We start from the raw sequence: 10,485 nt of genomic DNA on the forward strand, positions 1-10,485 counted from the left end.
CTGTCTTTGTCCCTCCAGGCACCCCGGGTCACGCGGCAGTGAGGTGTCGGGGCAGTCTTTCAAACCTCTGCTAAGAGTTGCGGTGCCGTCAACCCTTCAGGAGGTGCATGGGTTTTGGGAGCTGGAGGTGATGTGTTCTCTAGTCCAGTGCTGCAAGGCAGGTCCTGCTGGCAGGGTGTCGTGGGGGGCTGCAGTGAGCTGGGCCCCCTCCCGATGAGGGACCTCAGTAAGGCATGGAGTGCTGCCAGGCTTCTCAAACGAAGCTTGGCTACAAAAGAAATAGTGAGCTATTGTTCTCCTCCGTTCTTCTAGCAACTCTCATCGTTTTACTTGCATTATTTGCTGATCTCATTTTATTTGGAGAGAAAAGCCTTCATTCTTCTCCCTAGCAGAATGCTGCATGCTTTCTTTTTGTTAAAGCTTTGTTATTTCAGTCAGGTATGCTTCCTAATATGTATGGGCTCTAATAACCTGAAGCAGAAGTTGTCAAAATGAAGCACAACTTGTCATGTTTTTTCTGTGCTTACTTAAGTTTGGGTTATTCATGTGTTTGGAAGGCGATTAATTTTTTTGTCTCCTGGCTACCAGGTCAACTTACTATGGCTATGGTTTAGCTTAAAATAAAGGAAGCATACTCAGAGCTATCATAGGTGGACAGGTGCCATATTAGAAAGACAAAAGCTTTTGCCTCTTTCAGTGTTCTTTTGAACCCTTTCGGATGGTCCTCTAGATTATTGATATTATAATTACCTTTTAGTGTACTATTCCTGTTTGTCTTTAAATATCTGTAGAGTGTCAGTTTTGGAACTAAATTTGCTCATTTTGGTCTGCCACCCGAAACAGATGCTCCTGTACTAAAGAATTGCTGGTGCTGGTTTTGATTTTCAGAATGGGGAAGTGAAGGTTGGTCTTTAGTAAAACTTCCTGGCGCACCTGGAAAGTGCGTGCAGCTTCTAATACTGGTTGAAAAGTGTTAATGTAAGAGCTGAGTGTGAGCGACAAGAAATTATCCCAGTGCTAATCTTTTTAGGCCTGGCTTGGCTGTGTTAGTGACCCAGGAGGGAAAGCTTGTGTTTTGGGGAGTGAGAGTGGTTTACTTGCTGTACTCTTAGAGAAGCTCTGGCTTTTGTAAAACAGAAGCTATAAGTGTGGGTCTAGTTTTCCTAGGTGAAGTGTCCGCCGATTGTGAAAGAAGCAGGATCCTGACGCTTAACTTCAGCCCACTGCCTCCCACTCCCCTCAGCCGGCGTTAGCATGTGCTCCTGCCCTCTTTCCCAAACTCTTGGCATCTAACGCATGGCACGGCTGTCATAACCAAGGATCTGTAAATTCTGCCTCAGCTTAGCATTGGACTTCAGCCATGTTTTCTATGTTGATTGTGATTGAGGAATGGAAAATAAGTGATGAACCCACTGCAAAGCACTGTCTTCTAGAAAGGACTTTAGCAGCATTTTGTAAGGTGCCTCATTTTTATAGGAGCAGAAGATGCTTTTGCAGTTATTTTTGAAGCAGTGCTATGGATTAGCTTTGTCTGAAGGGTGCAGGTTGAAGTGCTCCTGTCTCTTTCTCTGTCTGAAGCTCATCCAGCTTGGAAGGATGTATTTAAGACTTACACTAGAGGGTGTAGTAGTTTAGCAACCAGGCAACCATCTTCTTGAAAGCAGGTTCTTGATCCAATGTAAGTTGCTCCCCGTCAATGAAACGGCCTGTCTTGTTTTAAAGTAGCCTTATAACAGTGCACTGGAGCATACATGACCTATTTAATCACATCACTTGATAAATAATCTATAAAAGCACACTATTTTTGCCAAAACAGGTGGGTACCTACACCAAGAGCTATGGTCCAGATCTGTGTTTTCTGGGATAGTGCCTAGAAAAAAGGATAACATCTAAAGAACCAGCCTGCTAAGCATATTGATTCGAGGCTGATGTTGACTTTTTGAGGACTACTGTAGGACTGGCAGTAACCCCAAAACTCTTAGTAGACCTTCTGTAGCCTTGAAAGTAGCTTTTGAAAACCGAGGAGTAGAGCTGGCCTTGCCAGGCTGTGGTGGGAGGAGGCTGTGGACACATGCCAGATGGAGCAGAGAGAAGGTGAAAAGAGGAATTAGTAGGACATAGCACTGTTCCCCTTTTTCCTTTGCACTGTTCCAAACTTTCTGAGGAGTGGAGTCTTCAGATGTTCATAACAGATGATCCTTATTTTTCATACAGTGCTTGTATGGTCCCAGCCACTGGGAAATGGGTGAAGAGGCCTCCGTGCCTGTTAGATCAGCAGCAGCAGGAGGACTGAGTTTTCCCCCATCTGCTGCTGTTGCATGTGGCAGTTGTTCCCTTTTCTTCTCCTCTGAAAGCAGCTCAGTAAATACAAACTTGTCGGGTGAGGAGGGAACCAGTGTGATGTGTCTGGTCCACAGGGCACGTTTGAACTGGGTTCTGAAACATATGGTATTCACATGGGAAATCTATTTCAGTGTCTTTACTGCAAGTATCTGCCTGTGTCGTAAAAGAGTGGCTACCTGGAGGTTTGTGGAAATTCAGGGCTGGCTGAAAGCTGAGGAAGGTGCTGGGGCAGTAGCATGCACCGATATAGTATTTCCACGGCAGTGCTGGTGGGCTGAGAAATGGGATGTGGGCCTGTGCAGGACTGAGAATCTGGAGATTGCAAATTCTAATCCTGACTTGGCTGAAGTGCTTTTTCTATCTACAGAATGACTAAACCCCACCTGCTTCAGAGCAGGATGAAAAGATTATTGAATTTGTGAAGTGCTTTGAAAGCAAGCTGTGTAAGTAGGAGGGAAGAACTTCCTTCAGTCCTAAAAGCATCTCTTCAAGAACCGTAGAGGAGAAAAATAGGTCTCTTTAAAGTCTAGGTCCTGAGTATGTCGAAAGACATAAAAGAAGCATAATACATCTCTTCATAAATATCTTAAGGAATCCATCTCTTTGGTTTGCTGGGTTTGATAGTAGCTGTCAGGAGATGCTTAAGAGGTGGATGGTTTTTTTGCACCCAGAGCAGAAAGCTGTGTCCAGGTCTGGAGGCCTGAGTTCTTCTTTGCCCGCTCTGATCCTTGTGTTAGCGTGAGATGGGAAGAGCAAGGCTTTCAGCACCCTGCCTTGAAATACTTTATTCTAGAGTGGTGCGTGCTGACAGTTGCTTGGCAGTTTTCTGGTATGGTCCAAAACTTGTGGAGCAGTTTTCTTGCTGTGTGGATTTTCTGTTTGGATAGGCAAGGCTTGGCAGATTAGGTCTAGTTTGCATCTTTGAAAGGTGACTGGGTGGGTTTATGTGGTACCATCCAGTCACTGAGTTTTTTATCTCTGTGTAAAAAAACCTTTACGCTACCCAGCACACGAGTAAGCTGCTGTAACACTGTTTGGTGCCTGTTTGCCCAGGTCAGATGTGGAGAAATCCTTGGGTTTATCTCCCCAGCATTAACTCTGTTGATCCTGTCACTGATGCAGGAAGGCACTTCACCTCTCCCTTCTTCAAAGTCCTCAGCCAAAAAGCAGCCACGTGCGATGGCTGTGACTTTTATATAAAAATGCTGTGCAAAATGATACTTGGTAAAACCTAAAGTGGCTCTTTAAGTGTTAAAACCCAACTTTAATCGTCCTCAGCCCATGCATCACCATAGGATCAAGGCCAATGTCATCTTCACCTGTCAGCAGAGTGCTGAGGGGCTGCACATTAAACTCAGTGGTGTGTGGTAGGAGCAGCCTCCCCGCGCTGCCTGGGATTGCCTCTGTATTGCTTATATTGCAGTGCAGGTTCACGCCATGTGTAGAAAGGATGAAAAAAGTCCTTTAATAGATGTATTTTCCTTCCTGTAGTTGATATTGTGCAAGATCAGCTTCTTGTAGGAAAGAGCTTTTATTATTGTATTTACTACAGGGAAATTGAGTGAGTAGAAACAGAAACTTATGAACTGCCTTCAGTGTTTCTTCACCAAGAGAGGAAATTGGGTGGTTTGGTGTCGGGTGCTCCAGTCCATAAACTGCATGTGGGGGGCATTGCTAAGACTGCTTTTTCCCCCCCCCCCACATGTGTGTTTAGGACAGTAACTACCAAATGTCACCAGTGGATGTTTTTTTTTAAACTGAGTTTTGAAATGAAGAATAGAAAACCCACTGGATGGTAACGTCAGGAGGAGTCTTTTCATGTAGATCAATGTCATGGTCTTCCAGCGGTTAGGGATTTCTTGTCACTTAACTAAATTGTCAGTTATGGCAGGTTTCCTGTGGGTGGGCAGGTGCAGCTGCTCTGTGTTGGGATTTCAGTGCAGGCTGGCAGGGCACTTCCAACTTCTGGTCTGTCTGCGAGTGGTAGTGTGGCTGTGGGGAGACTCGGCCCTGAGCTTGCACGCAGCTCTTCCTTGCTCCAGTCACAGACCTGTGAAAAGCAGGAGGTGGGAACAAATCTTCTTTGTCAAGCTGGGAGGATTTTGAAGGCTAAAGGTGCAGCAACCTGCTTGGATCAGAGGCACTAGCCTTGCGCTGGCGTGTTTGAACTTCCCGGGCTCCGCTCTGCCTGCCACAGGAGTCCTTTACCTGCTCTTACAGGATTTCTCTCTCACTTCTGATTCCCCCCCCCCCCCCCCAGTCAAGCACGACAGTGCTGCATTAGCACTGGAGAAGTGGAAAGTCCAGGGTTTCCCAAACCACTTTCCCTGGGCTGCCCTGTGCTGGGCAAGGTGGGTTGGGGGCGGTGTGTCGGCTCACATAGTACCAGAGAGGCAGTGGTGCTGGGCTGCAGGCAGGCACATGCCCACAGGCAGGGCCAGGCTGTCTCCCTGCCCTGCCTGCAGCCTCCTTCCCCACTGGGACTGAGTGTGGGCTGTGGGGTGGCATTGGGCTCCAGCTGGGGAGTGTGCTGTTGAGGGGCCCGATGGGACGAGGGGATCGCTTAGCACGACCCTGGGGATCTCTGTTTGGGAAACCGCTGGGCTTGCCAACCTGTGTTGCTCAAATCAACTAAAAAGCAACGTGTCCAGTTGGGGAGTGGGGAAAGTATGATGTAAAAAAATTCCCCAAGATGATTGTAGTAGTGCTAGGAAAGAAGACGACAGTAAAAAAGCCCCTGCAGACACTCGAGTAAAACCCAGTCTGACTTGGGAGTAAATGAGGGTGAAGGCGGGACTTTGGGTTGGTAAGTCCTGCCCTAATTATCTCTGCAGGACAAAGTGCTGTGTCAGCACATGGTCAGTGGTATTGTGCCATAAGCCCTTGCTGGAGTGTCTTAGCAGTGCCAAGCAGGTATTAAAAACCTCAAGTACAGCATGAACAAATATCCGCAATATTTATTAACTGTGGGGAGCTCAGGTAATTCTTTGAAGTTTTTGACTTACTGTGAAGTAGACTTGTGTTTTTGTGTGGGTTGCAGTATGTGAAGAAGCAGCTGTGAGAAGTGCCTTCTCCAGAGAGGCTTTCACGTGTTAGCCGTTCATTTAACATGAGACTTAGGTCCTCAGGGTTGCATCTGCCTCTGAAATATATGGACTAGGCAGAAAACCCAGCTCTGCTTTGGAGGGTTTAGTTGCACAAGGATTTTAATTTCTCTGTGAGATCTAGCCTTTTTATTAAAGAGAGGATCCCTGCTGAGAACTGGGGGTATGTGTTGGGTTTGCTGGTTAAGAGTCTGTGGAGCTGCAGGTGTCTGAGTTGTAAAGGAGCTGCAAAGTATTAATTCCAGCTTTTGAGTTAACTAAAGCCAGACAGGTTTCAAAACCATTTTAAGTTTTGGGTTTAGTCCTTCATAAGTCACAGCTGAAGTTTTAAAATGTAATATAGCTTGAAGGGTGCTTTTCTTTAGTTTTGAACTTTTTCAAAGTCTCCAGTTGTGGCTGTATTGAAATACTGTTGGGTTTTGTTCTTAATTGGGAATTCTTCACCTACAATAGTTAAAGAAATAAGTTATCTTCTCAACACCTGTCTTATCTTGAGCAAGCCAGAGAAAGGCTGGAAAATTAAGGGACTGGTGGGTGAGGAGTGGTGTTATGGCTTTTGACTGTGCTGGTCAAAGTAAGTTTTCAAGCTGGATTTGAATAGAGAGAAAAAAAAAGACACCAGAATACTTGAAGCATTTCTTCAAAGAAGCAGAAGAAAAAGAAAAGACGACTTGGCCTATTAAGTTTGGAGTAGATGCATAGTTTTACCTAGCACTCATACAGGAGATGTGGAAGTGTTTTCTGGTCTTTTTCTTGGAAACAGAAAAAATTAGTCTCCTCTTTCCCCCCCCACCCCCAACAGCATTTCAACTTTTCTTGTATATTGAGGAATAACTTTAAAGCTAAAATGAGAGGGGGAATGGAAGGATCTCCAAAGAATCCAAACATTGGATATCCAGATTAATGTATCATCGATTTTAAAATGGTGAGATGCTTTCTAGCCTGTGTGATGACAGGCTGTGGGGTCGGGGCAGCAGCCTGGGGAGCAGTTGTGATATCTGGGGTGCCAGCCTTTGCTTTCTGCTCCTCTCCTGGCAAATGCACTGGTTTCTCACATTCCTTCCTAAGTGATGGGAGAAATGTACTGATGGTGTGATTTTTGCCTTAGGAAAACATTACATTTATCACAGATCTTGGTGTGCCTTTGATGCTCTTTGCCTGCCACTGTTGTTTTAGCACTGGAGCGGATGGGACTGTAAATCACTGGCAATAGGGGAATGTAAATGATGGCTTTTGCATGGGCCAGACCAGCTCATTCTGGCTCTTGCATCCTTAGATTTAACTAGTGTTGCTGTCTGAAGCAGTGGTGGTCCCAGCAGTCCTCCAGGACTGTCTGTGAGGCTATCAAGAGGGTGAAGCTACCGTATTTAGTAGGCTTGAGGACCTTTTAGATGCATCTTCTGTTGCACCAGAGGCAAAATTACATTTTCTTGGATAAAATTAGGTGTGTACTGTTTCCCTTTATGTTGCTGTCTGAGCTGCTTTGAGGGGTGTGCCCTAATGTCCTCCTGTCAAAGTGAGTTTCCTACCTGAGTGAGTCATTCCCTGATAATGCCGCCCGCTCGGGAGCGACATGCTCCATGTTGGAGCTGCTCCCTTGCTGGATTGAACCCACTTGGGCAGGTCCGTGTCTCCTCTCCAGCCGCAGCACGTCAGCAGTCTTGGGCAGCTGAGCTGAGAAAACAGCGTATGGCTTGTACAAGGATGATGTCTGGCTGCTCTTGTCCCTTGGCCTGATCCACCCCTTCTTCTGCTGGTTGTGACCCCCTCCAGTGAACACCCCGGCCAACCAGTTCAACACCAAACTGTCCTTCGGTGGCACTGAGCGCTTAGGTTGGCCGACAACATCTGGTGAAACCATACCCTGAACTTCAACAGGCTTTGTCACAGCAGGTTTAAAATACCACAGGGTGATGGATGACTGTTCAAACTTTTTTTGGCCTTGCTAATATAAGACTTTCTTTTCTCGTATTTGCTTCCTTTTTTTCCACTAAAGAAATGACCTTGTTGGTTCATGATGTGCTTTGATGCTGTGGCATCGAATACCTCCAATGGAGTAACAAACGGAAGGAGTGGGGTGCATGGGGAGAGGCCAGCTTGGACTAGACTGGCTGTGATACCTCTCAAACCTTGCTTCCCTTATGTTCTTAGACCAGCACAAGGTTAATCTAGGCTTTTAAAACTTAATTTTAATAATTAAGTTTAGTATTTAAAAAGAGAAAGAAGGAGAAAAAAAATCATTAGGACTAGGGTTATATTTAAAGTGGAGGAAACATTTCTTAGTTCCTCTTACCTGCCCTCCTAACCCATTTACTCTGGATAATTATTTGAAATGTACTATTTTAAATCTCAGTATTAATTATTTCCAAGTGGTTGGATATTACTGTTAAATTAATTGTTGGAAATTTGCTTTGGGTACTTGCGAATAAGTTCTGCACCAAAAACTGCCTTTTCTTTTGTGCTGTTTAATTCTGAAGAGTAGCAAAACTCAGCCTGCTGGTAAAGCCTTTTTGAAACGTTTTGTTCTTGAGAAACCACTGTCTCTTCTGTGAAGCATTAAATGAAAAGCTTAAAATAATTTTCCAATGGTGATAACTTTTCTGTAATTGCAAAGGTTGTCCATTTGCTAAGTACTGGCACTGTAAACACCGGGAAGCTATTAAGCCAACATAGTTTTTCTGATGATGTTAAAATAAAAATGCCTCCCCCCCCGCTCCAAAGAGTTCTCCCAACAGCTTTCACCTTCCCCACCTTCTGATGAATGCACCTTTTGTTGCCAGTGCTGGGTGACCCGGGAAAATGGGCGACTTCAGCAGCAGCGGGTCTTGAAGATGTTTGCTGCCTTTCGGCCCGCACTGGCCCCTCTGCAGCTTGGCCAGCAAACCCTTCTGTTCTGAGATCCAAATTGCTGTAAATCTGAAAGCTTCTAGTTTTTGTCTCCCTTCTGTTTAGCAGCAGCTGCTGCTGCTGCTTAGCAGCTCTGTGTTACATCTTGAAGGAACATAGTTGTCATCTATGCCCACATGCGTGCAAGAGCTTGACTGCCCTTCCAAAACCCCCAGCTTCACAATGACCACTCACTACCCGTCATACATTTGGGTTTTTCTGTATTTAAAGCATCTGAAGTATGTGTTCTAATCTGGTGCTTGGGGAGAAAAAAACAAACAAGACATCTTTTTTCCAGAATGATTCACTGTAAAATAAATTTTAACATCAAACAGGTGACCTTGTACTTCCATTATTCATTTAATGTCAGCCTTTGTTTACTGCCGCCTTCTGTTGCACAAACTAGAAAGGCCAGTGTACAGCAAGGAGTCGCTAGCTTGTAGAAGCTCTGTAATAAAACAGCTCCACCTTAGGACTGAAGCCTCATTTCCCAGAACCAACATGACTGTAACCAGGAGAAAAACAATCAACCTTGTTTTTTTGGAATAATCTTGTTTTACACTTCTGTATACTCCATGCTGAAATGACTGATTTAAGTGCAGTTTGTTTTGGTATATTCCAAAGTAGTTCTAGGTTAAATAAATTGTTTGCTGAGGTCCTAGGTAAATTATTAATAACTTGTTTTTTATAGCGTTGATGTTAACTTCACCTTTTTGTATCTCAGAAGGACTATTTCACATCTGAGGTGCAAACCATTTTAACAAATTAATGTATTTTCGAGAGTGTTCTGATAGCAGTTGAGTTCGCAATCCTATAAGGAGTTATTTCAAGTCTCATTATCTCGTGATTCTCAAAAGACAGTGTAGTCTCTTGATTTTACATCCATCCAAAAAGAGTTACTTCATGATGTGGTGCCTCTCACTCGTTCTGCTTCTGCAGAAATACTGCAGGCATCTTGTATATTGAAATAGCAAAACCAGTGTAGTTCATCTTGTAGTAGTCTTTCTTTATGCCATGGGTGTTCATATTAGTGTTGGAAGTGGAGAGGAATAAATGGCAAGAGCTGAAGAAGATTCCTTTGGATCTTGTGTCCAGGTTGTAAGAAGGGGGGTGTGGGTGTAGGTGGGTGCCTGCCTGCGTGGGACTGGGCTCAATTTCCCAGAGGTCCTTTCTTCTCCGAGGTTCCTAGGAGTATAGTCTGGCGTCTGAAAAGGTGGCCTGATTTCAGGTAGCACATTTAATTTCTCTGACTTTGGGGACTTGTGTGTATATGGCTCTCCATATGTATGCATGTGTGTGTGTTTAAATATATAAATAAAATCCCCTTCTGCTTGTGTTTCCACTACATTATCTGCAAATGCATCATGGCCAAAGGTGCCAGTCCTGATTAGTGTCATGGAGCCCACTTACACAAGTGTCTTTCATGGAAAAGGTAGCCTTTGATCAGTGGCACTTGGGTAATCAGGCCTTCTACATGCCTACAAAAGAGCTCTTTCATGACGATATCTCAAAGCCTGCTGGCATTCTCAGAGATTATAATGTATTTTTTACATCTGCTCATTCCATTGAAAGAAAATCTGCAAATTAGTTTTATGCTGTAGATGGATAGCAGAGAATCAGACACCAGGTCTGTGCTTAGGTTGTCGTCTTCTTTCTCTGTATCCTGATATGTTTAGAACAGTTTGTTTTTCTGCATGGACAAGATGTCTTTTGTGTAGTTTGGGGTTTGGTGTTTTGTGTGTGGTAGTATATTTGGGTTTATTTTATTTTGGCAAGTCTTTAGATCCAGACTCTGTGTTCTCACCTCTGTTTATAGGCCACCTAATGCTTACCTCGGCACAAACTACCAGCCTTACAGCTGTTCCCTTAAAAATGCTTGTGTTAAATTTTAGGTCTCTGTTCCTGAGTTAGGGGGTGATAGCTGACTCCTCCAGACTTCACTGCACTGGTCTTCTCTACCACTGTGGAGCTGATGTTTCACAAAGTGGTGAGAAATGAGGTGGTGGGTGTGGAGGGCTCTCTGTTCTTTGTCAGCTGTTAGGCTAGTCTTCATACCTAATTATTTTGATAATCTGTTTATATATACTAGTCTTGACGATGATGCTCTTTGCATCTAGGTTTGTTCCTAGATGTTTTTCCCTAGTCACCTGCA

The 10,485-nt window shown here is 44.4% G+C and overlaps 1 protein-coding gene across 1 annotated transcript in view; it reads left to right on the top strand.

Moving 5' to 3' along the window:
• Window positions 1-10,485, top strand: part of REXO1 (RNA exonuclease 1 homolog) — a 41,484-nt gene that overhangs the window by 898 nt on the left and 30,101 nt on the right. The gene's annotated exons all lie outside the window — the stretch shown is intronic.

Source organism: Phalacrocorax carbo, chromosome 19 (genome assembly GCF_963921805.1).
Source record: "Phalacrocorax carbo chromosome 19, bPhaCar2.1, whole genome shotgun sequence".
Classification (NCBI taxonomy): Eukaryota; Metazoa; Chordata; class Aves; order Suliformes; family Phalacrocoracidae; genus Phalacrocorax; species Phalacrocorax carbo.